Below are 23,796 nucleotides of genomic sequence, written 5' to 3'. Positions count from 1 at the left end.
TACATAAGTTCACACTCCGTATTTATAGCTTTGATAATAAGATGTTGCATAAATCATCAGGAGAATTAAATAAAGAAGCAGAGAGGATTGAAGAAATGGTCATATTTTGGGGGGCAGATTTTGGAAAGAAGGCTTTATAACAACAGGCTCTTCAGGACCAAAAAAAAAAATATTTTTCATTAATTTGGGTTGCACACTACAAATGCACACTACAACTGCACACTACAAATAAGAGGTGATCCAACCTATTTCATTACAGACTAATGCTGTACATCGAAGACAAATGTATGCTACTGATACATATTTTAATCCAAGCAAAAAAAAAAATATTTCTGAAAGCTAAACAGTCCTCTTAAGTGTGATGGGCTGACTAGTCTTTTTCATATGCTTCAGCAAAGCACAGCAATCACACAGTCTCCTCCAGTTTACAGCAGAGAAAGTTTGTATTCATGTTCCAACATCTGAAATCACAGAAGGGTTGCATTTTTAAATCAATTTTTTTTCTGGCATTTTGCACTTTGCTGGATTTGCTCCCACTCCAAGATGACGTTGTGCCATGTTACAGCAATTAGTTATTATGGGTTAAAGAAAAAAGAAGTTTTACCACAGCATTTGAGCTGCTGGATTGATACAAAACTGATTGAAAACAATATAGGATGGGCAACTTATGTAAGCAACCACCACTGGCAGCTCAGCATCCTGGCTGCAACAAACGAATTTGAGGTCTCCCTGGAAATCATGATGTCATTCTGCCTGTGAAAGCCCATGCTGTTTTCTCTCTCTTTATCAAGCAATTTGAGATTCCACAGAATTTTCCCTCCCTGGACAGATCCAAAGGAAACAAAACAGCTAATCAATAGGATAAAATCTGACACTCAAACTGCACAGTTGAAACTAAAGTAGGATATGATAAGACTTTGTGTAAGAAATAGTTCAATGTACTCCTACTGGAAATTCAAAATTTTTAAGTGTACATAAGTATATGCATGTTTTTTAAACAATAATAATAATAATAATAATAAATTAAAACAAATGAGAATTTAATCCTGGAGCAGTAGTCTGGGAGACAATTCTGTCTGCACTGAGGAATGCAGAACTTAATTGGGCCAACAACAAGTTGGAATAAAGGAAGGAAAATAGTCATTGGGGCACATAGGGCAGTAACTCAAAATTATAAATAGTTTGGTAATGAAACCACTAGAGCAATTGGCTCAAGTCTGACAGAAAGGTACAACAATCTCTAACAAATGTTGATAGAAAGAGGCATAATGGTAACATAAAAACTGAACCAATGCAAGTAAGAACTTCTAATGCAATTTAAAGACTAATTAGGATTATACCCAGTGGACTAGAGATACACAGAACTGTTCATCCACTACTGCCACGTTCTCAAACTCTGCATAAAGCAAGCCAGCAAAGGATTCAGAAACATTGCCATTGCTGCCAAATTCGGCTGGGTCCTGATATGTCAGAGAAACATTTATGTCTCACTCCTTCCTTTTCCCCATACTTTTTTTTTTTTTGCCATCTTTTTGTTTTTGTTCTCTACTTTCTAAAAAGAGAGCTTAGGGTTGGCTTAGTTAAGGCCATTATTTGCAATGTGATGACTGCAACATTTTCAGTGAAATCAAGAAAGCAGCAGGAGGAAATACACAACAGGTGATTTAAAACAAGTTTGCTATGCAAAGATTAAGCCTATGAGCTCTCTCTGTCTCTTTCAAGTAAGAGCATCAGAAGTAGGAGTTCTATTTTTTGTCTTCCCGTCTTTCCCTTCTCCCATTCATTTCTTTTGTTTATCCCTCAAGTAGGTTTGGATTCCAACATCAAGCACAACAGATCTAACCCACTAAAGTTATTTGTCATCTTCTAGTTAACACTGTTCTGTGTCATGTGAAGTACGGTCAAATGTTGGAGGGATAAAAATGACAACATAGAACTCAGCTTTAGCTGAAGGTTTCAAAACTTTATTTGAAATCTTAGCCCTTTCCGATTCTTTAACAGTATTCCCTATTTTCCCTCATTTCTGGAAGTATTCCATTAAAGGTAAAACAAATTGCTGTTTTGTTTTGTTTTTATTAATAGAAGTCCATAACCATAGGAAAAGCTGGCTAAAGTCTCAAGCTTCAGAACCTGATTTTACTGTTTTATTAAGTGAAAGCCCTCGTTAACATCTTTGTCTTTTCGGGACTTTTCATTCCACTGAATTAGTACAACAGCCTTTAGACTACACAGAAAGGTATCATGAAGTAGATTGGCCTTTAAAATGTTTTATTAGATCTTAACATTTTGCCAGTAATATGTGAACTCACAAACATCAAAGCAAGAAAAATCATATGAGCTAAACAGACAAACAAAAAGAATTCTAGGTTTTCTAGTTCTGGTTTTTAAACTACAGTGGGTTTTCATTTGTTTGTTTTAGCCTAGCCCTTTTCTTACTGAAAATAATGACAAGTCATCCAAAGGAGGCTGTGATTGCTGAAGGAATGGAAATAGTAGCAATTCTAGAACTAGCAAAAACCTTGAAATAACTCCAGCTCCCTTCAGTGGAGCTAAGTTAGGCACTCTACATTTTAAACAGGTTTTTGTGGAAGAAAACAAATTTAGCACATTCATGCTCAAAGAGGAAAACCTCTTTATAACATAAATATTTATTATTTCAAGTATATCCAAAATTTGGTGCTTTAATAAACTCCTGCAGGTCCAAGTACACTACGACCCCAGGCAAATCTTGAAACATGCAAGATTTACATGCTTAGCTACCTTCCACCTGCAAAAAGACTAGACACTCCAGTAGATATTTAAGCTCACTTTCCTTACAATATGATAAGGCTTATAATAGGCTTATAATGATATAATAGGCTTTTACAGCCTATTATGTGAAGATTATCATTTTGATTACATTTATAGAGTTTAAGACTCCTTCCTGGTCCTTACCATATGTCTTTGTCTCAGTCCACCAGACAACTGAGGACACAGAAGCTGTGGAGTTGGATAAATAATGAATGGAAAATGCACACCAATAAGGTCTTGCAAAGGTGCAGGGTAAGGGGAAGGAAGGCCAGTGCCATCCAGTCCTATACAAACTGTGTTTCGGGGTAGCCCCTTCCCAGGAAATTCTTATGTATCCCCCTCTGTTTTCAGCTTTGTTTCATACAGGTAAATAGCATTATGAAAATAAATAAATAAATAAATAAAAATCAGTACAAACCATACAAATCTCACCCTAAATGTCATAAATCACTTTCTGACCAAAAAAAAAAAAAAAAAAGTGTTTCCCAACAGCCCAGATGGGTGCCTGAGCAAGAAGTTGTTTTAAGTTGCACAAAGCACGCACATTTAGTAGAGAAATGCTGTTTTAACACCCATACAGTTAAGTGAAAGTTCATCATCTTTCTCAAATATGTCATCTTGGGAAGGGAAAGGATCATCCAGGATATTTTTGTCACCTAGTTTGACCCCTATATGCATAAAGCTGTAGAAACTTCACAATAAACTGGATTAAAATGCGCTTTTTAGAAAATATATCTAATCCTTGTTTTACCCCTTTCCCCGCTCCCCCCTTTTCTACTGTTGAGCTACCCTCAATTTTAAGGCACGGCACAGTATTTTGAACACTTTTAAGAAACTGCACCATATTTGAATTTGAATTTGTCTGAACCCCCACCTGCTAGTTCTGTTTATGACTTTCTTTGCAAAACTGAAAGGTCCCCCTGCTTCCTTCTATCTACATGTATACACAATCCAAGCCACCACTCAAGTCCTGTCCTTCATATACTTGACTCTCATAAGATTCATACTGCAATGCTTGTTTTCCAAATGACTTCTCCTTTCTATTATTTTCCTTTGAGTTCTGTTTCTGACATCATATTTTTGAGGTGTTGACATAGAACAGGGGATAGTATTCTAACATACTTGCTATTGTAAGATCCCATAACTCCCTGTTTCCACTCAAGTCTCGTACTTAACACGCTCAAACATACTGGTTTATTTTGCCCCAGCACTGTAGCAACAGCATACATTGAGGTAATTACCTACTGAAGAGTAACAAAAAAATAATAATAATCTCTGAAGTAACCCACAAAGAGTATACCTCTGACAAAGAATGATTATTAGGGATGATCTCAGAAGCATTATGAGTGATACACTGTTCATGTGAATCCCTCACTGTCTGCTAATCAACCTGTTTCGAATTATTTAAAGGACCTTATTTATATGTCTTTTGCTGAACAACTGTAGGCAGCATGGGCGCAGCAGGGGAGAATGCTGCATGGCTACAAGTCTTTTAGAGTGAAATGATAGGAAGATAAGATCTCTGGGGGACTCTGTTGGAGTCTTGGGGCACGGGAAGCACAGATGGGGAAGTTGTGTGCAGTCGTGGTAAATGCTGTTCTGGGGCTGTGAGAGGCTAAATGAAAGATAGGAATAAAACTGGGGTCTCCTTCTCTCTCTTCAATCTAAATACAGAGAAAGAGGACGGGAGATCTTAGTACAGTCTGCAACTACCTAAAGGGAAGGCGTAGGGGTGATTGAGAGAGGCTCTCCCCAGAGCCAACCAGTGGAAAGACAAGTGGAAATGGGCTCAAGATGGAAGAGAAGAAATGCCAACTGGATGCAAGGGAAACAATGGAAGAGGTGGCAAACTCTCAATCCTTGGGGTCATTCAGACAGAACTGAGTAAGGCCCAAACCAGCCTACACCGAGTCTGCTTTAAGTAGGGCTAGGCTGGACGATCTCAGCAGGCCCAACCTCCATGTTCCTGTGTCTCTGCAATCCCTTTCCAGGGCCTCTCCTTCTCACTCTTGAGTACAACATTCAGGCCACTTGCTCTTAAGCTACATGTCCCTCCACCCCTAAGGCACACTGCTCTTCTCCAAGCCATTTGCTTTCCTGAGCTATTCAGTTTTAGGGCCTGTGAAGGTAAGAGAGCAGTGAGATGAAGAGCAGACAGGAGAAGGAAATGAAACAGGGTAAGGAAGGCAGGCCCAGACAGCCCTGTTTCCCTGATGCCCCAGAGGGCAGAATGGGGCTTTAGGAGCAGCCGCTGCCACCCCTCATATCTGACTGCTCGGTAACGAGGAGACAGTTTGGCTATTCACTAAAAACCATGCCACAACACCTACACTGTACCTTCCCCACCACATGCACAGAACATGCAGCCATATTCCTGAACATGAGGTGTTTACAAAGCGTCTTCCAGTTTGACATCAAAAATGATAAACTTTTTAAAAGCTATTATTATAATCACAGAATGGCTGACGGTTGTGTTTCCAGTCCACAGTACCAGTCACAGCAACTCTCCAGCCTATACTTACATCTTGTTCCCTTCTAGTGGTTTCATGTAGACTTCTGGCACTTTATTTTCCCTTCCTTAAACATGAAATAAATTTTTGATGTTAAATCCCATTATATAGGCCCAGCTCCCTCAGCCTTTCTTCACATGAGAGATGCTCCACTCCCTTAATCATTTTAGTAGCCCTTTGTTGGACTCACTCCAGGAGCTCCACATTTCTCTCGTACCAGGGAGCCCAGAACTGGACACAGTACTCCAGGTGAGGCCTCACCAGGTTTGAGTAGAGGGGGAGGATCACCTCCCTCGACCTGCTGGCAATGCTGTTCCTAATGCAGCACAGGATGCCATTGGCCTTCTTGGCTACAAGGGCATGTTGCTGGCCTGTGGACCATTACCATACCTCAGAGATGCTCAAGAAGGAATTCATGTGCTCAAAGGCAATATGGGCCTTTTTAGCAGACTTCCACCAGCTTTAAACTTTCAAAGTGGCTTTTTATTGCATGTGTTTTTTTAACAAGTAGTGGTTGCCCTCCTCCTTTCACAAGGATCTCCAGCTCTTGTCTTTTGCTTTTGAAGAGCCAGTGTTTGTATTATATGTCTTTGTGCTGGATTTTTCTCAGGTGATACCTCCTAGTTGGATACATAGTTCCACATTCTTGTCTTATAATGAGCTATACCTTGGGGATGCAAGGGAGTGATTGCCAATCTAAGAGAACCACAAACATCACCTCTCCCTATGAAAAAGTCCCTGCACCTTGATATATCCATTTACCTCCACCAACTCTGCTTTCCCTCTTCTCTCACTCCAAGCTATTCATGCTACTGGCCACTTGTTTAATCTTCAAACATTCACTAATGAGGATTTAATAGGAGCATATTTCCAAATCACCAGGATACTGAGAAGAGACCTACCCTGACGTCAGAGCTGTTTATCATTACAACAATGACAACAGTCAGGGCCACACAAGTTTGTTATGCACTTGGAAATTCTCAGAAATCTCAATGTTCACAACTCTGGAAAATTCTTCCTCAGCTGCCGCAGACAATTCCCCACAAGCTGGCACTGCAAGGATAGAGCGGGGGTGGAAGGCAGCATCCTGTTCCATCTTGCCAGGTTACAGCACATGGGAAGAAGGCAAATTCCTTCCTCCCACTCTTTGTCTATGAAGCAATCTTCAACATATGGGTCAGAGTCATCTAGGACCTAGAGATGATATTTCCTACCATACCCAGCAGTGATCCCAAACAGTCATGAGCGCTCGTCATCTGCATAGGTATCAGCCAGGGACTTTTTTCTTCTTTTGAGCAATAATTGAATATGTTAAGCAGCCTACCTCAAGATATTCTGAAATATTTTATCTAGTACAATATTATAGCCCATACAGTAACTAGGTGAAGAATTTCCTATTCTATCCCCTTTCCACTTGCATCTTTTCTGCTCAAAAGATCAGAACAAAAACTCTGCCCATTGTCTCCCTTTGGCATTATCTGGCTTAGAATTTGTAAATAATAAAGCTGTACTTCATACAGGAGCATCATATTTCTGAATCAGCCAGCTTGACTTAAATTAGCAACAGGTAAATTAAATGGCCCCTAGAGGCTAGAGCAGTGTAGACAACTTGTATATTTCAAAAACACTCTCTAGAAATACTTTAGGAGTTCCTGTGCCCTTTTGAGAAGAGCTTGGTAAAATTATTAAAAGAATGAGAATATAAAGAAACTAATGGCTCTCTCTGTCAGAACCACAGAAAGAAACTCTTTTATTTATCCCCAGAGCTCTCAGCAGTACTTCTGAGCAACACTGAGAGGAACAGATTGTACCAAGGGACAAGGAATTTAACAAATTCTTTTAGGAAGATATCTCTGCTTTCCAGAAGAATGTTCACCCCTCCATTTCATATCAAGTAAAATTAACCAATTGATACTAACAAGAACCTTTTAACAACAAAATATAAGTACTCCCAGAAAAGTGTAAAACCATGAATTTCTGCCATACAGTCTCAGAAATGAGCACAACATCCATCTTCAAACAATTTTTTGTTCATACCATATAGCTAATCACACAATAAACCTGGCTAAACAAGATGACGTTTCATAGTACCAATATAGAATCATAGAATGGTTTCTGTTGGGAAGGACCTAAAAAATCATCTAGTTCCAATTCCCTGCCATGGTTAGGGACACCTCCCACTAGACAAGGTTGCTCAAAGCCTTGGACTTAAAATAATTCCAGGGACAGAGGGACATCCACAGCTTCTCTGGGCAATTGGTTACAGTGCCTCACTACCCTCTGAGTAAATATTTTTTTTCTGCATAAATAATCTAAGTCTACCCTCTTTCAGTTTAAAACCATTTCTCTGTCTTATCACTACATGCCCTGAAAAAGAGTCTCTTCCTATCTTTCCTGTAGGCCTGCTTTAGGAAGGCCACTATCAGATCACTCCAGAGCCTTCTCTTCTCCAGGCTGAAACACCCCAACTCCCTGAGCCTGTCTTCACAGGGGAGGTGCTTCAGCCCTCTGATCATCCTTGTGGACCCTCTCTGGATCCACTCTAACAGGTCTATGTCCTTCTTGTGCTGGGGGCGCCAGACTGGATGCAGTACTCCAGTTGGGGTCCCACAAGAGCACCGCAGGGGAGGACAATCACCTCCTTTGATATGCTGGCTATGCTTCTTTTGATGATAAAATTTTATATTTAAGTGATTCACAAACTGATGTGATCAATCATTCACCTTTAATAATCTCATCTGAGAAAAAAAGAAAGAAAGGAAGAAAAAAGAAAACAGGCTCTAGGCTATTTCTACAATCCTGTATTGTGTTATACAATATCTACAATATTCTACAATAAATACCACATCCATTCTTCCACCTACTTTAGGCAACTAGCTCTGATGACTTCACATACAAAGCAGTCCACATTAGAAGCGATTAGAATACAGTTGCAAAGTCACTTAATTTTTTTAGAGTTTAACTGAAGAGACCTAAATCAAGCAGTTTGTAAGAGACTATATTAGAGAAGAGTCTTACTATAGTGAATGAGTTAACTATAACCCTGTTCTTCCCACAACACTGCATTTAACAATGCTAACAGCATGCCTCTCTCTTCATACTCTAGATTTAGACATTTTTCAAAACACTCTACTACAGATTAATTTTCCCAAATCATTCACATACCTCAAAACATACAAAACACGTGTAACATTTTCTGCAGAGTCCACGTCACCAAAGAAGGTTCCAAAAAAAGGATAAAACAATGTAGCCCACTCGCTAGGACCTACGACAAGTTGGTTACATTGCACATTGATGACACTGGATAGGCCTGAAGAGATTATACATCATGCTGTCTTGTATAAGCAGTTATAGAAGCAGGTATACAATACATTTCCCAGATTAAAAGAGCAGGTTTTATATTTCCATAGATTCTAATGCATGGTTTTCCAAAAAAAGTGAAAGGAATTAAACATGCTATTATGCATGCCAGAAATTTGACATTTCTAAATATGCCAGATGCATTTTCAGACATATTCCAGAGTTCATTCAAGTTCAGAAGGGTTTTCTTTTTTTTTTTTTTTTAATGTTATACTGGTGCTCTTAGAAAAATTGTAAGAAAAAAAACCAAAAATATACAAAAACTGAATACATATACAAGGGAGAATCCTAATGTATTGTGTTCTCACTGCTGTCCAAGAACAGAAACTCCTGAGCATCACTTGGAGTGTTTCAGAGCAAAAAGTGTTTCCAAGGTTGATTCTGGCACTGGAAACTAAGGATTATACAGCTGGACAAAAACACTAAGCATGCAGTCTTAGTGACTTCATTTAAAGAAGACTTGTGGAGATAAATGCATCTGTTAAATGTCAGTTCCAATTTTTATTTTTTACATTAAATGGAAAGTCATGGTTTAAATGCATTACTAGCATAGATTCTTCAGACCATGGTGTTCCGCAGTCTCCCTTTTGGGAGTGATCCATTTTAATTATATCCAATCCTTAGCCTCCTGCAAGCTTTTCTGAACAGTTTGGCTATTTATCACCAGAACACTGCAGACGCTGGAGGTAACAATAGCAGGATGGTTTTGTTTTTTGTTGTTATCTTGGTAATGTTTTTGTTTTACTTTTTTTTGGCCCCAGTTAGTATTTAAATACTTGGTACAAAGGAGTTAGTTACAAGAGGAAATGCTGCTTTTCATAGCAGAAAACAAAACCCTGACTCAGACTTCAGTGCCTACATTTATGTGCTGGAATATTAACACAAAATTTTGTTTTTTATTTGCTCTCTATGATGAACAAGATTTATATTAATTTCTGTAGTGATATTATATCTATTAGCATTTTAATTGTGGGATTCATAAACTATTATAGCTACAGTAATCCAGCAGCATGAACAACTGTTAAACACACACAGAACGTGTGTGTGTGTCACAGAAAGAATGTTCTATACCCAACTTTTCCACAGAAAACAATAAATAGTTTATCAACATACACAAATAGAGATCAAACGGATCTAAGTAAAGAATTTCTAAACGTATTCCATGTTATATCAAGTTCCCCATCCATTAAGTTCACTTCATAGTGAAAGTTTTAGTAGATTTAATTAATATGAATTTAAAAGACAGTTTAAAAATATATTAAAGCTTTATTTCTAAATTTCAGTCCTCTAACACTGTCCTGGTAAGAACAGGGTACTACTAATAGGTGTTGAAACCTCTAGCAGAAGGCAACCTTCTGGTTGTGAAAGGCAGGGTGGAGTCAGGCACAGCCTTTGCTGGCTAAGTCTCGTCCAGCAGTGCTGCAGAGCACCACTGAGTATGTGTCAGAGACACTTCTTTAGTTTTGCTAGAGATATTTTGAATATGAAAATTCTAAAGGAGCTACCAAGCGTGCTACTGTTTGTAGCAGTAGGAACAATGCATTCATGTGTTTTACTTTTGCAAGTTTAATCCTAATACAGCCACCCCCACCCCATGTCTGTCATTATCCTCAACAGAATCCTTAACTTTTGACACAGCATTCATCTTTGCCTAGTAAGAAGCATAATCTCTACCACACATATATACACAGTCCATTTGTCCCAGTGTAAACACAAATGCTTACTGAGTGATGTGACCTGCTTTCACAGGTCTAACACCTAAAATGAATCAGAGTTCTCTAGTGTTGGCACGTCTGTTATGCCACAAGAACCACTTTAGAAACTGAGAATGCTGACACCTGTATTTATGGCTCTCTGCAGTACTGGCAAAAAAGGCCTTGAAACATGCAATACCGCCCACAATTAAACCAGCCCTCACACCTCTCTCCTCCCATGTCACCTCTGACCAGAACCTCATAATTTAAACATTTACCAGAAATGTTTAGGTAAATGGTTCAAACTGCTCCAGATTGAGGAAGGAACTAAATCCAAATCTTCTTTATTCTAGTTAATCCTCTAACTACAGGGCATAAAGAATTAAAAATAAAAATAAAAAACCTTTCTATTCATGGAACTTGTTCCAAAAACAGGTCTTAAAAATTCCTGCTGGATCAGGATCCACAGGTGAGACAGGGAATTTCTGCCTTGTAAATCTTTCTAGGAACAGGCTTGTGTTACGTACCTACCCTGCTACATGGTCTAGGCATGCCTACCATCAGGCATGTAGGTGTGCAGGAATTTTTACTGACAGAAACTTACACATCGTGACTTCATCTACCTCTGGGGTTGAGTAGAAGCAAGAGTCTCTCTGTCATTTAAATGCTTGACCTAGGCACCTAAAGTCAAAGTTACACATCTAAGTCCTTAGGTCTTTGGGGAATTATATAATCTAGATTAATTTCTGTACCTGAGGGCAATCCACGGGTAAGCCAGAACATACAAGTGATGCAGAATGAAGATGGTTTGCATTAGTTCTGTGCTTTGAAACAGAGAAGCAAAATTTAACTCAAGTGCTGCTTGCTGAAGGTGCATTCCCAAAAATACTCATTTCATGGAATAAACCTCCTCAGGTTCATTCTTACAATTATTTCTAGGTTCTCATGTGTCCCACTGATACCTGAAAAATCAAGTTTTTAACACTGTGACTTGGCAAATATTAATTTAATTTCAAATCCACCACTATGGCCCTCACTGTCCACCCACCTGTAAGACCAGTTTTAAGAAGCTTAAGCTCATTCACCCAAAGCACATAACTTGTTTTAATTCTGTACAGATTTTGATGGTTCACTCACCAATGGTTCACTTATTACAAGAAGGTACTAGTAGTATTACCCCATTTGCATCAAAACATATAGAAAATTTTGTACAGAAATTAATAGAATCATAGAATCATAGAATATCCTGAGTTGGAAGGGACCCTTAAGGATCATCAAGTCCAACTCTTGACACCGCACAGGTCTACCCAAAAGTTCAGACCATGTGACTAAGTGCACAGTCCAATCTCTTCTTAAATTCAGACAGGCTCGGTGCAGTGACCACTTCCCTGGGGAGCCTGTTCCAGTGTGCAACCACCCTCTCTGTGAAGAACCCCCTCCTGATGTCCAGCCTAAATTTCCCCTGCCTCAGCTTAACCCCGTTCCCGCGGGTCCTGTCACTAGTGTTAATGGAGAAAAGGTCTCCTGCCTCTTGACAACCCCTTACGAGGAAGTTGTAGACTGCGATGAGGTCTCCCCTCAGCCTCCTCTTCTCCAGGCTGAACAGGCCCAGTGACCTCAGGTGGACAAACTCATTTTCAGTAAAGTTCAATGCATTTTTAAACAGTAAATTATATTATAGTATAAATTCTATGTTTAAATATTTTAAAAATATAAAATAAATAAGACATTTAACCACAAGCTGCAAAACTAGCACCTGCTGGTTTAGACCAATCCAGTCATTATACATACACACAGCGTTGCTCCTACAACTTAAAATGACTGCTGTTTCCACTCAACAAGAATCCAGAACAAATTAATGACGATCTCATAAAATCTGCACCTGAACTGCATTTTGTTGTATTCAGGCATAAATTATTCCAATGGATTAATTCAATGGGATTACCTACCTAAATAAACACAGCACTGTCTGTACAACAGGACTTCTAAATAAAACAATTGAGGAAGTCATCAAACTAAGTGCACAAATTCATCAGGGATCAGTACTGGGACCAGCCCTGTTTAGTATCTTTGTCAGTAACATAGAGAGCAAAATTGAGTGCACCCTCAGCAAGTTTGCCGATGACACCAAGCCGTGTGGTGCAGTCGACACGCTGGAGGGAAGGGATGCCATCCAGAGGGACCTGGACAGGCTGGAGAGGTGGGTCTGTGGGAACCTCATGAGGTTCAACAAGGCCTAGTGCAAGGTCCTGCATCTGGGCCGGGGCAATCCCAAGCACAAATACAGGCTGGGAAGAGAATGGATTGAGAGCAGCCCTGAGGAGAAGGACCCAGGGGTTCTGGTTGAGGAGAAGCTTGACATGAGCCAAAAATGTGTGCTTGCAGCCCAGGAAACCAACTCTGTCCTGGGCTGCATCAAAAGAAGCATGGCCAGCTGGGCAAGGGAGGTGATTGTCCCCTCTGCTTTGCTCTTGTGAGACCCCATCTGAAGTGCTGCATTCACCTCTGGGACTCACAGCCCAAGAAGGACATGGATGTATTGGAACAAGCCCAGAGTAGGCCCACAAAGATGATCAAAGGGCTGGAGCACCTGTCCTATAAAGACAGGTTGAGAGCTGGGGTTGTTCAGCCTGCAGAAGAGAAGGCTCCAGGGAAACCACACTGCGGCCTTCCAGTACCTAAAGGGGGCCTACCAGGAAACAGAAGATGGATTCTTTGTCAGGGCATGTAGTGATAGGACAAAGAGAAATGGTTTTAAACTGAAAGAGGGTAGATTTAGATTATTTATACAGAAGAAATTCTTTACTCAGAGGGTGGTGAGGCACTGGGAGAGGTTGCCCAAAGAAGCTGTGGATGCCCCATCCCAGGAAGTGTTCAAGGCCAGGCCAGATGGGGCTTTGAGCAACCTGATTTAGTGGGAGATGTCCCTGCTCATGGCAGGGGGTGGTGGAATTAGATGATCTTTAAGATCCGTTTCAACCCAAACCACTTCATGATTCTATGATTCCATTCTATAAATTGAAATTTTAAATAGTGGCTATTCTGTTTCCAGTTACAGAATGATACACCATGCCCTACCTCCCAGCTAATACTCCTTTCCATGTAAAGGACACAGTCATAGTTCAAGAAGTATTCTTTGATGTTCTATTCACCCCAGTTTTGATACTACGTTTACAAAATACTAAACTACTGACACATTTAATACTATGAGAATATTGACTTAATACATCCAGGCATATTTTTAGAAGCTACATTTGCCAGTGCAAAAAGAATGGTATTTAGGGGTACACAAGACTTTAACAGTTATATAATTAGTTTGTGAATTCCAGATACTCTACGCTATAAGCTAATTCATAAGCTTCTTCATTCACTTCAGAATCACTTTGCATAAAAATGTCTTCTCCCTCAAAAGAATCAGATCTGAGGAATCTCTGATGTGTAGTATCAACATCCAAATAAGTAAGTTGAGTATCATACACTGTTTTCTTAATTCAATAATAAATAGATCCACTGTTTGACTAAAAGGTATTTTCATCCAAATTTTATTTCAAGATGTGCAATTATGTTCTCCGTACGGGCTGTGTTATGATTTACAATTAATTTACAAGTAACAGAATTTAGCTATAACAACAACTATATCATAATCCATAAGCCCTCAGCTTGGTGTCATCCGCAAACTTACTGGGGATGCACTCAGTTCCCCTGTCCATGTCACCAAAAAAGACGATTAGCATCCACATTTGAGTTCCATTTTGTGCAGTGGAGTGGAGTGCAGTGGAGTTTCCAGAAACCACCATATAACAAAATTTTCAAATCATTTTGATTTCTGAGCAAGATCTCATTGTATGTAGCTGCCTATGAGGGCAGCCCAATTTTTCAAAGACGTCCTGTAAATACAGGAAACAAACTCAGAAGTGCATGTGGACCAGTCTTGAGGAGCAGAGAGAATCATGTCTCCTGCAAACAACAGAGACGTTTGCAAGTGAAATGCTCGGGACTGGACAGCTCCCAGGACAGTTTTGTCAGACGTCTTTTTCTTGCTACTGCCAGGTAGCATAAAAGCACAAACTACTCATTAACAGTAGTGATTACTTAGCATAAAGTACCTGTGCATTCACAAAATTAAAGTTCTCCTTTGCTAGTAATACTTCCTTTGAGAGTAAATACTCTATTTAAATCCGGATCAGAAAAGAGGAAAAAATGAATACCTTTACTCTTTAGGAAATCAAAATTATTTTTTTTCTCAAAATTAAGCTTGATTTCCTCAAAGACAACTATGTGCTTCTGAAAAATTAGGTGCAGCTGTCCTTTCTTTTTTGCTCCTAAATGAAATCCTTTGCCTCCTAGCTTCCCTCCCCTTTTTGGCAAAATTTGCCCATGTTCATTTCAGCTGAGTCATGAGCACATCACAGCCATGTGGGCCTTTTTGCACAGCAAATGGACTTAATCACAGGGGCATACAATCACATTCCTTCCTCCTCGTTTCCAATTCATCAGGGAATAAGAAACATAAAACTCTATTGTCTAGGACCTTAAAAAAAAATCAAAGCTATTCCTATTCATCAAGACTTCTTCCTCTTCCCCACCCCTCATTCTTTTTCATAGTAGTAAAAAAAGCAAAAAATAAAACTCGATTGCTTTATCTTCTATTGTATTTCAGTTTATTTTTCAGCTTAATAGATTGCCAGCATTTTGATACATTATATCAACAACAATTTCTCATCACTTGTGTAAGTCTACACAGAACGTGGAGGATTCTTCCTATCCCTGAGAAGTAAAATTGAGAATCTCCTCCAAGTCTCTTGTTGCCATTATTTCTCCATTGTTTTACTGTCAACTTCCAGCCAGAGCTAGTCAAAATGTGATTTTATTTATTTGGCTGGTTTCCTTAGGGTTGCCATTTGATCCTCACTTTTCTCTGGATGTTCCTGAAGTACAGAAAGGACTCTGTTTCAGTAGGTGAAAGTTTTAGTTTCCTTTCAGTAACGAAACATAATTCCCTGCTATATAACACCTTTTAATTCTCCTATTCCACCTAGTGGTTCCTTTGTTTTAAATTGCTATGAAATAAGGGACTCCACTCTTTACATAGCTCCTTTTTCTTGGCTGCACTTTTCCACATTGTTTTGTTTCATAAGTTGACAGTTATGGTTTATCTCAAAACTTCTCTCACTGCCTGCCTAGGTCTGCTCCCTCTGAATGGGAGGCGTTTTAAACAAAATGTGGTAACTCTGTAGAAACCATTTAGGAACTTTTCCCAACATGCTGACACGCACTTCAATTCAACTCCTTATCGAGAGTGATCTGCTTTATCTTGCAATCACATGCTATCAAGGCTAAGATTTTAAGAAGTGGAGACTCCTGTGTCTGTCTCCCATAAGCAACCAATGCCTGGATTAAATGGAAGTGCAGTATTATATAACTTTCCCAAGGGTTTTTGACTTGAACATAAATTCTAATCTCAGGGAGCCACTCCCCACAGAGTGCTATTTTGTTTTGAAACACTTCCCACAGCTGAGAAAGGAATGAATCCGTGACCCTAACAATCCAACAATGGTCTACACTCATTTCTTCCAACTTCAAGCCACATTTTGCAAAATTCACCCACCCTGGAAGTTATTGCACTGATGTGCCTAACTCCTCTTCTCCACACATTACACTGTAGCTACACTTAATATTTTCTCTTCTGCCCTTTTTTTTTTTTTTTTTTAAACTGGGAATCTGATTCCATCTTCTTTACTTGCAATGCAGAGAGCGGAAACAGTAGAAAACCAGGGTCAGATTCCAAGTGCAAGAGGTAGGAACACGCTGAACTGGTCAGAGAGCCGCAACTAAAGGAAGAGATGCTCATTTTTGACAGCTGTGCTTAGATCACTTTGTAATGGAGTCTCCTTGGGCCAGAGCTCCAAGGGAGCCATCCAGGAAACCCCAGGCAGTTAAAAGACTAAGAAAAAGAAATCATTACACTTGCAGACACTAAAGGCAGCAGTTACTTTTCTAATTGCACCTATATTTGAACATTTTAAGTGTCTGATATCAGGAAAGGAATTAAAGTACCACTTTGTACATCTGTCTTTGAATGTACTCATTACACTGATGGTCTACAAGGCTCACTGTAGAATCATGTGGTCCCTTCCTGGCATTCTGTGAGTTTTGCAAAGTTCACATAGTATTGCACACTTGAGAGAAGCAAGGGTTATGCCACAACATTTTACACTGAAATCAATGATCTGGTATTTTAATAAATCATAATGTTTTTACAACTATGTAGTGTTATCTTAACCTCTCCAGAAAAGATACCACAGGCTGTTGTGGAATTAGGGAAGCAATACTCAAAGGTGATAGGAATTGCAGTTACCTACCAAGATGAACAGAAGCACAAGGTATTCTTGATAATAGGCAGGTGGAAAGTCTTTGTGAAAGACTGAACCTATGGATACTTCCATTTTTGCAGCAACTACAGCACCCTTCTCTTACACATCTTCAAATCACCTTAAGTGGGCTTAGCAAATACAAAATAAAAATGCTGCAACAGCTTTGACTAAAAATAAAACTTTTGGAAATGGTTAACTCTGCTTAATGAAGAAAGTACAGATTGTTATAAAATAATTTGGAAAATACAAGCTGGTATGCTTTAAAAATTGTTGGCTTACTCTCAGTCTAGAGCTTGGGGTTTCTTTCCAACTTTCTGTTGATGCAGGATATAAATGAGTTCAGGCAAGTTAAAACATGTTCTATCATCAACGTGGCTCTAACGATTTACACAAAAGAAAGGGGAAGGTAATCAAGACATTGAATAATGCAACTCAATATTGTAAATTTGGTAAATTGGACTAAACACCAAAAAAAAAAAAAAAAGACAGCTTTGGTTATTTTAAATGCTCCTTAAAATATACAAAAATGTTCTGAGCTAACCAAGTATCAGTGTTAATGTACGCTTTAACCGCAGAAGTTGGAACACTCTTCATACCAGCAACTCAATTTCTTCCCTTCAAAAGCAGCTTGGGTAAATATGCATTTCTAGCATGTTCCACAGATAAAATCTTTCTTAAAATCCCACAAGTCTTGTCACACAAGCAGATGTACAGTATTCTACAGCTGTCACGTTCCATGTTCAGACAGACACGTTCAGAGCTATCCTAGAAAATCTTAACTTCCAAATTAAAACATACAAAAACTCAACATTTGCTTTCAGGGCCTTTCATAGCCATACATAAACCTGCACACATATTAGCAACTAGAACATTACAATTGGCAGATTTTACCTATACTGAAGAAGATGGGGATGGCAGAGCTACATGCCACATCACTGACGAGTACCTCCTGGTCACAGTCCCTAAGTACTTCTGCCACCACTGCTAAGGATGGGTACACATGAAGTATCAGCAGGAACTGCCATACACCTCTCCCATACACCTCTCTCATGTCAAGCAGGATCACAAGAGAAGCAAGCCTTGCTCTTCAAAGTCACTGAAGTAATTCATCTCTGCACAGTCCCGATAGCTTGCCTCCTTTCATTGCCATCCCAACAGACAGAACAAGTGATGCTAAGACCCTAAACCTCTTCCCAAAGTCTGGGAGGGGAAAAAGAATCGCAGGGGCCAGTGAACAGAGAAAGGAAAACTGTTAGCTTCCGGAAAAAATAATAATAATAATAATAATAATAATAATAATGTATGGCTCAAAGGTACTGAGAGGTACCCACAACATGGGACAGCAGAGAAGACTTGATGTTAAAAGACTTGACGCTGAAGCTTGACACGAGCCAGCAGTGCACGCCTTCAGCCCAGAAGGCCAACTGCACCCTGGTCTTCATCAATTGAGGGGTGGCCAGCAGGTCGAGGGAGGGGATTGTCCAACTCTGTTCTGCCCTTGTGAGGCCTCACTTGAAGTACTGAGTCAGGTCTCGGGGCCCCAGCACAAGAAGGATGTGGGGCTGTTGGGAGTGATTCCAGAGGAGGGCCACAAAGACAATCAGAGGGCTGGAGCACCTCTCCTATAAAGACAGGTTGAGAGCTGTGGATGTTCAGCCTGGAGAAGAAAAGGCTCTGAGGTGACCTTTCTGCAGCTTTCCAGTACTTAAAGGGGCTTATAAAAAAGACAGAGAGCAACTTTTTGATCAATCAGACAATGACAGGATAAAGGGAAATGGTCTTAAACAAAAAAAAATGAGATTTAGATTAGATATTAGAAGGAAGATTTAGATTAAGATATTAGAAGGAAATTCTTCACTCTGAGGGTGGTGAGGCACTGGAGCAGGTTTCCAAGAGAAGTTGTAGATGCCCCCATCCCTGGAGGTGTTCAAGACCAGGTTGGACAAGGCCCTGAGCAACCTGATCTAGTGGGTGGCATCACTGCCTATGGCAGGCGGGTTGGAACTAGGTGATCATTAAGTTCCCTTCCAACCGGAACCATTCTATGAAGAGGAAGGCTGGTCTGAATGAAAAGCATGAGGGAACGAGAGATCCTGCTCTCACAATGTTCCCACAAACACTTTCTAAAAACATCCCAAGTCCTCCTCAGACATTTCCCATGTCAGAACCCAGAAGACTCCTGCACCCCAGTCCCACACCCAAAGCCAGGTGGTCCTTCCAGCCGTTTCTCAACCCCTCCTGCCCCAAAGAGTGGCAATTCCTCCCAGTCCCTCCTTCTCTTCCCCCCACAATCTTCAGAATCCGCTCATTTTGCCACATCACTATTTATTTCTGTTTATACTGCTAAGAAGCTTTCAGCTTCTCTTTGTTATTAGTGCAGTGTCTCATGCCTCTAACCAAAGCTTCAGACCAAGCTACTGGAACTAATCATGGGCGAAAGAAAAATCTTGGAATATAAAAGTCTGAATTATGAAGAGGCCTTAAAGTACTAACATACAAGGAGGAAATTTAGGTTTCCTATGTGCTAATGCAGCACTCTTTAAAGGCTTACTTTGAACTGACAGAGAATTCAAGGAAAAATGTAAATCTCTCACTGGCATGAAAGGTAGTTTTATTCTTCACCACACCAAGTTCAAACAAACTTCCCTGCAATTTTTGCATGTTCTTTGTTAGAGAGAATGTACCTCATTCCAGTGCCTGTGTGTTTAACTTAGAGCAACTATTAACTTCTCACTATTTAAACCCTGTTTTATTACAGCATAAAACACACTGATAAAAAGATCAATTATTCAATCCAACTTTGAAATGAAATAAATCACACAAAATTCCAAAAGGTTGACATATATTTACTTTGTACTCCTATTTCCATTCATAATATTATTCAGTGTGATCAACACTGCTCATCTCCCTGGTTTCTATCTGCTGTTAATCACCACTAGCGTGCCTGACATCTCCCCTGGAAAGCTAAATCAATCAGCACTGCTTTAAAACAATGTCTGCGCAGATCAAGGGCAACTTAGAACTAAGTTGCTTTTATAAATCTCATAGTACCCTACTACCACAGAAACTAGACAGAGGAAAAAAAAACTTCAAGTCATTTTGTGTGCCCATACCGGTTAAGCTTTCTCCTACCATATACTGCTTTTTTCCACAGTCCAGTTCTAAATGAAGCAACATGGAGCAAGGCTCACCCTATTTTCCCACTCATGGACAGGAAAGAAATGCCAAGCCCTGATTACTTTTTATTTAACAAGGCAGTACACATGGTAACAATCCAATAATCTCCTCGATTTTCTGCTTGTCCCTAAATTTCACCAGTAGAGCTGGCCACTCACCAGCCACAAAGCATGGCCACCCCTGGTGCCTGGGGAGGTGCACTGGATCCTCCCTGTCAGGGGAGGTCATGGGGAGTGTCACATCCCACATGCTACATGGGCAAGCCAGGGCAGTGCTGAACCCCATGTCTAGACATATAAAGCACTTGTAGAGAGTTTGTGTAATAGGGGGAGATAAACTCTCCAGCATTCTCCTTTTGACTCTCACCCTGGGATGGATGGAAACATTGCCTTCCACTCGCTGTAAGCTCCCTAAAGACCACAACCTCAAACAGTGTGCCAATGGGTCAATTTCACATATTTCCAACACAAAACGTGGATCAGTGAAGCTCTGAAATGCATCAGGGCCTTCACAGCACTCACAGGACTTTACTGGCCCCTTCCCACAGCCCAGGGCCCCATGTCTGGGGCTCTCAGCCTCTGCCTCAGCAAGGCTGGGCTTCAGCTCCCCACAGCCTGGCCCTGCCTGGCCACAGGCCCTGGTGGGCCAGGCCCCCAAAAAGGCCCATGTCATTGTCCAGCCTAGGGCTGTCCCCATCCCCAGTGAGGTGCCTGGGCTGCCCAGGTGCCCCCGGCTGCCCTGCTTCTGGCTGGGGCGGTGGGACTGGGGTGGGTCCTGTCCTGACAGCCCCGGAGAGCCCCTGCTGCTCCCAGCCCAACAAAACGCGTGATTCAGAAACTCAGACAATGCACACAACAGCGAGCTGAAGTCAGGAAAGCTAAAAGCAAGACAATGCAACTGATAAGCCATATTTTGATTTCTTCCAGCATTTTGAATTAATGCTACCCAGTGTCACTGGCTGCTCCCTGAGTGCAGATATGATGAAAAGCAAAGGGAGCAGCAAAACAGGAAACGGTAGAAAACCCTGCATAAATAGTGGCTCTTCTACGGGATTACTCGTTCAGCTCTGGTCATGCCAGCTCAAAGAAGATAAAAAAGACATCTCAAAAATACAGACGGCTAAGAGCATAAAAAAGTCCTGTCTTATAAGAGACACTGGGAAGATTAGTTTTGTTCAATGCTTCTCTAAAGCAGTAAGGGCAAAACACACATGCATAAAGTAATGAATAACCTAGAAAGAAGGATTAGGCCTTGTCTGCTCTTATTCTCTTTAAAAAAAAAAAAAAAAAAAAAAAAAAGTTACCCTTTTTGGTGGCCTGTGAAGCTAATTTCACAGGCCACCGGCAGAAGCAAAGAACACAGTAGAATTTTAAGCTAGACTAATATGTAAGCTGATAACAATACAAAGAATAACACAGTAAGAAAATAAAACTTGAGCAAAATAGCAAAAATCTCAAGGTAAAGGAGGTCAGGGAAGAAAAACATCAAGAGAAGTCCATTTTCAGCTAGCTATTTCCATAATTAGTTGGCCTAAATTAATTGGATTGGGCAAAAATCTTGTTGAATTCAGTAGGACAAACTACACTTTTCAAGTATGTTTAAGATCTGAATTATAATGCAAGTAATTTCAAAGACTGAGATAAATTGAACCAAAGTACTTAAGTTTTGCCATGTAGACTTTCCAGAAACATGCTTGTGTTACCAAGGACCTGAAGGGAGCAATGCAATACAGTTTGTAAAACTGTACTCTGGAATTGAGCTCAAATTTCCTAAACATTTACCAATAAGCCAATTTACTGGCTGATGGTGCCAAACCAAGATGTTCTTTAGCAGATCATCCACCACTGTTCTTAGACCTCAGCTGGAAATGCGGTTTGAGCAGACGGAAAAAGGATCACAAAACCTAGTATAATAGTTAGGCATGTGGGTGAAATACAATAAGCGGATTACTGAGCAGTGTTTACCTTATTAAGCTGCCTCTTATAAATGCATGATTGTCACCAAAAGTGTGAGTTCATGGGCCAGCCTTCTGGTAGCCTCTGCCACCCCAGGAGCCTGTAAGGCTCCTGTAGAGGTCATGTGTGTCTCTCAACTTTTGCCACGGTCACCCTGGCATTCAGCATTTCTAGTAAACGTTTATTAGATCAGATCTTAAAAACCTCCAGTGAGTAAGATTCCATACCCTACCAGGACAATCCAATGCTCAATTACCTGTGCAAATAGAGAGGACTTTCCCTGCCATTTTCCTAATCTCTCTTGCTACAGTTTAGCATGCTGGTTCTTGTTACAACTTCATCGGGTGTGAAGAGCAGTTTATTTCTCTCCACTCTGCAGCAACCAATTACACATCTGAAGATCGTTATCACATCTCTCATCAGTCTTTGCTTTCCTAGACTGTAAAAATTCAGTTCTTTTGCTATTTTCTCATAGGTTATTTTCTAGATTTCCTGACTAAACTGCTTGCTGGAGCTGTGGTGTCCAAAATCACATACAGTGCAGACACCAGACACTGAAGCTGTAACTACCATAAGATGACATCATATGTCTACAACACTCTACTTAAGCATCCCAGAAAGATGCTTGTCTTGATTTTTGTTTAAATATAAACGCATATACAATTTGTGGGTTTCTTACTGACTGCTGTTCAGTTTCTGATCAGCAGCAACTCCTTAATCCTTCCACAGAAACTCTGCTTTGCCAGTCTATGTCACCTCGTGCTCAGACATCATGTTTTGCACATATCTAAAATATGCTGTATCCTACCAGTCTTCCTGGTTGAAAACTGCATTTTTTAAGGAATATACTTAGCACAATTTTCACATTTCTTCAAATACATATCTTGTACCCATTCTCTAGTTCAGTACTACATATTTGCAAGACATAAAATAAGCATCCCCACAATCAGTAAGGCTTGGGGAAAACTTTTAGGTAAGCTTTCTAAGCAAGTCTAATAAACCCACAATGTTTTCTCAGGTGCCTGAAAGTTGGAAGACTTTCAGAATCAACCAGTGACTGGTGTTCCAGCCCTTGACATCCTTGAATCACAGACCAGATCCTCTCAGCACTGTAAGTACCGTGTACATCTCAGCATTACACAACAGTACAGGAGTAATCGGAAGTGGCCCATGGAGCAGATTTCTCTTTCCAGGTACAGAAATGAATATAATTGCAGTTACTACGAACACCTCTACTCTGCTCATTATTGTAATGCCTGAAATCCCATGCCACAAACTATCAAAGGACCTTAAGTACATATACGTAAAGCCAGCAATCCATTTCACCCCGTATCAGGACAAGGCAGATTTCTGTATGACACAGATCGATAATAATGTAAATGATTTAATCTTGTCCCAACTAGATGAGCGAGGATTTCAAGCCAGCACAACCTGCCCACAAGCACTGAAATCACACCGCGAACAAGCAAACAAACACCACATCAGCGACACGTTCCGCTCGCAGCTCCCTGTCAAAAAGAAGGCACAACACTTCATTACCTCAGCCCCGCGGTTCGCTGCCTCCCACCAGCCCGCACTGCAGCGGGGACAGCTGCCTCCCATCCCATCCCATCCCACCCCATCCCATCCCATCCCATCCCATCCCATCCCATCCCACCCTGTCTCCCCCCAGCTCCACCGCGACCCCCGAGCCGAGGCAGCCCCGCGGGGGCTCCGGGCTCTCCCCTGCCTCCCGAAGGGGAGCCCTGCGGCTTCCCCCCGGCCCCAGCCGGCCGGTGCCCCACCTGAGGCGGGCTCGGCTCGCTGCGGCGCGACTCTGCCCCACGCTAGCTCGGCAGCAGCCCCGGCCCCGCGCCACCGCCGCAGCCGGCCCGGCCCGGCCCGCCCCGCCCGCGGCACCGCCCCTGCCCGCCTCCCGCCCGCCCGCCCGGCCTGG

General features: G+C 40.9%; 1 protein-coding gene across 2 annotated transcripts in view; it reads right to left on the bottom strand.

The window, feature by feature from the left end:
* The window catches only part of COL21A1 (collagen type XXI alpha 1 chain), a 113,910-nt gene extending 90,166 nt beyond the window's left edge, over positions 1 to 23,744 (bottom strand). For both annotated transcript variants that reach the window (XM_035322515.1, XM_035322518.1), the window contains exon 1: positions 23,645 to 23,744. The gene's annotated coding sequence lies outside the window, so the exon portion shown is untranslated. The remainder of the gene's footprint in view (positions 1 to 23,644) is intronic.
* Positions 23,745 to 23,796: the final 52 nt, after the last annotated feature.

The sequence above is a fragment of the Oxyura jamaicensis genome, chromosome 3, assembly GCF_011077185.1.
Source record: "Oxyura jamaicensis isolate SHBP4307 breed ruddy duck chromosome 3, BPBGC_Ojam_1.0, whole genome shotgun sequence".
NCBI lineage: Eukaryota > Metazoa > Chordata > Aves > Anseriformes > Anatidae > Oxyura > Oxyura jamaicensis.
This window is presented reverse-complemented; position numbering and strand designations above follow the sequence as displayed.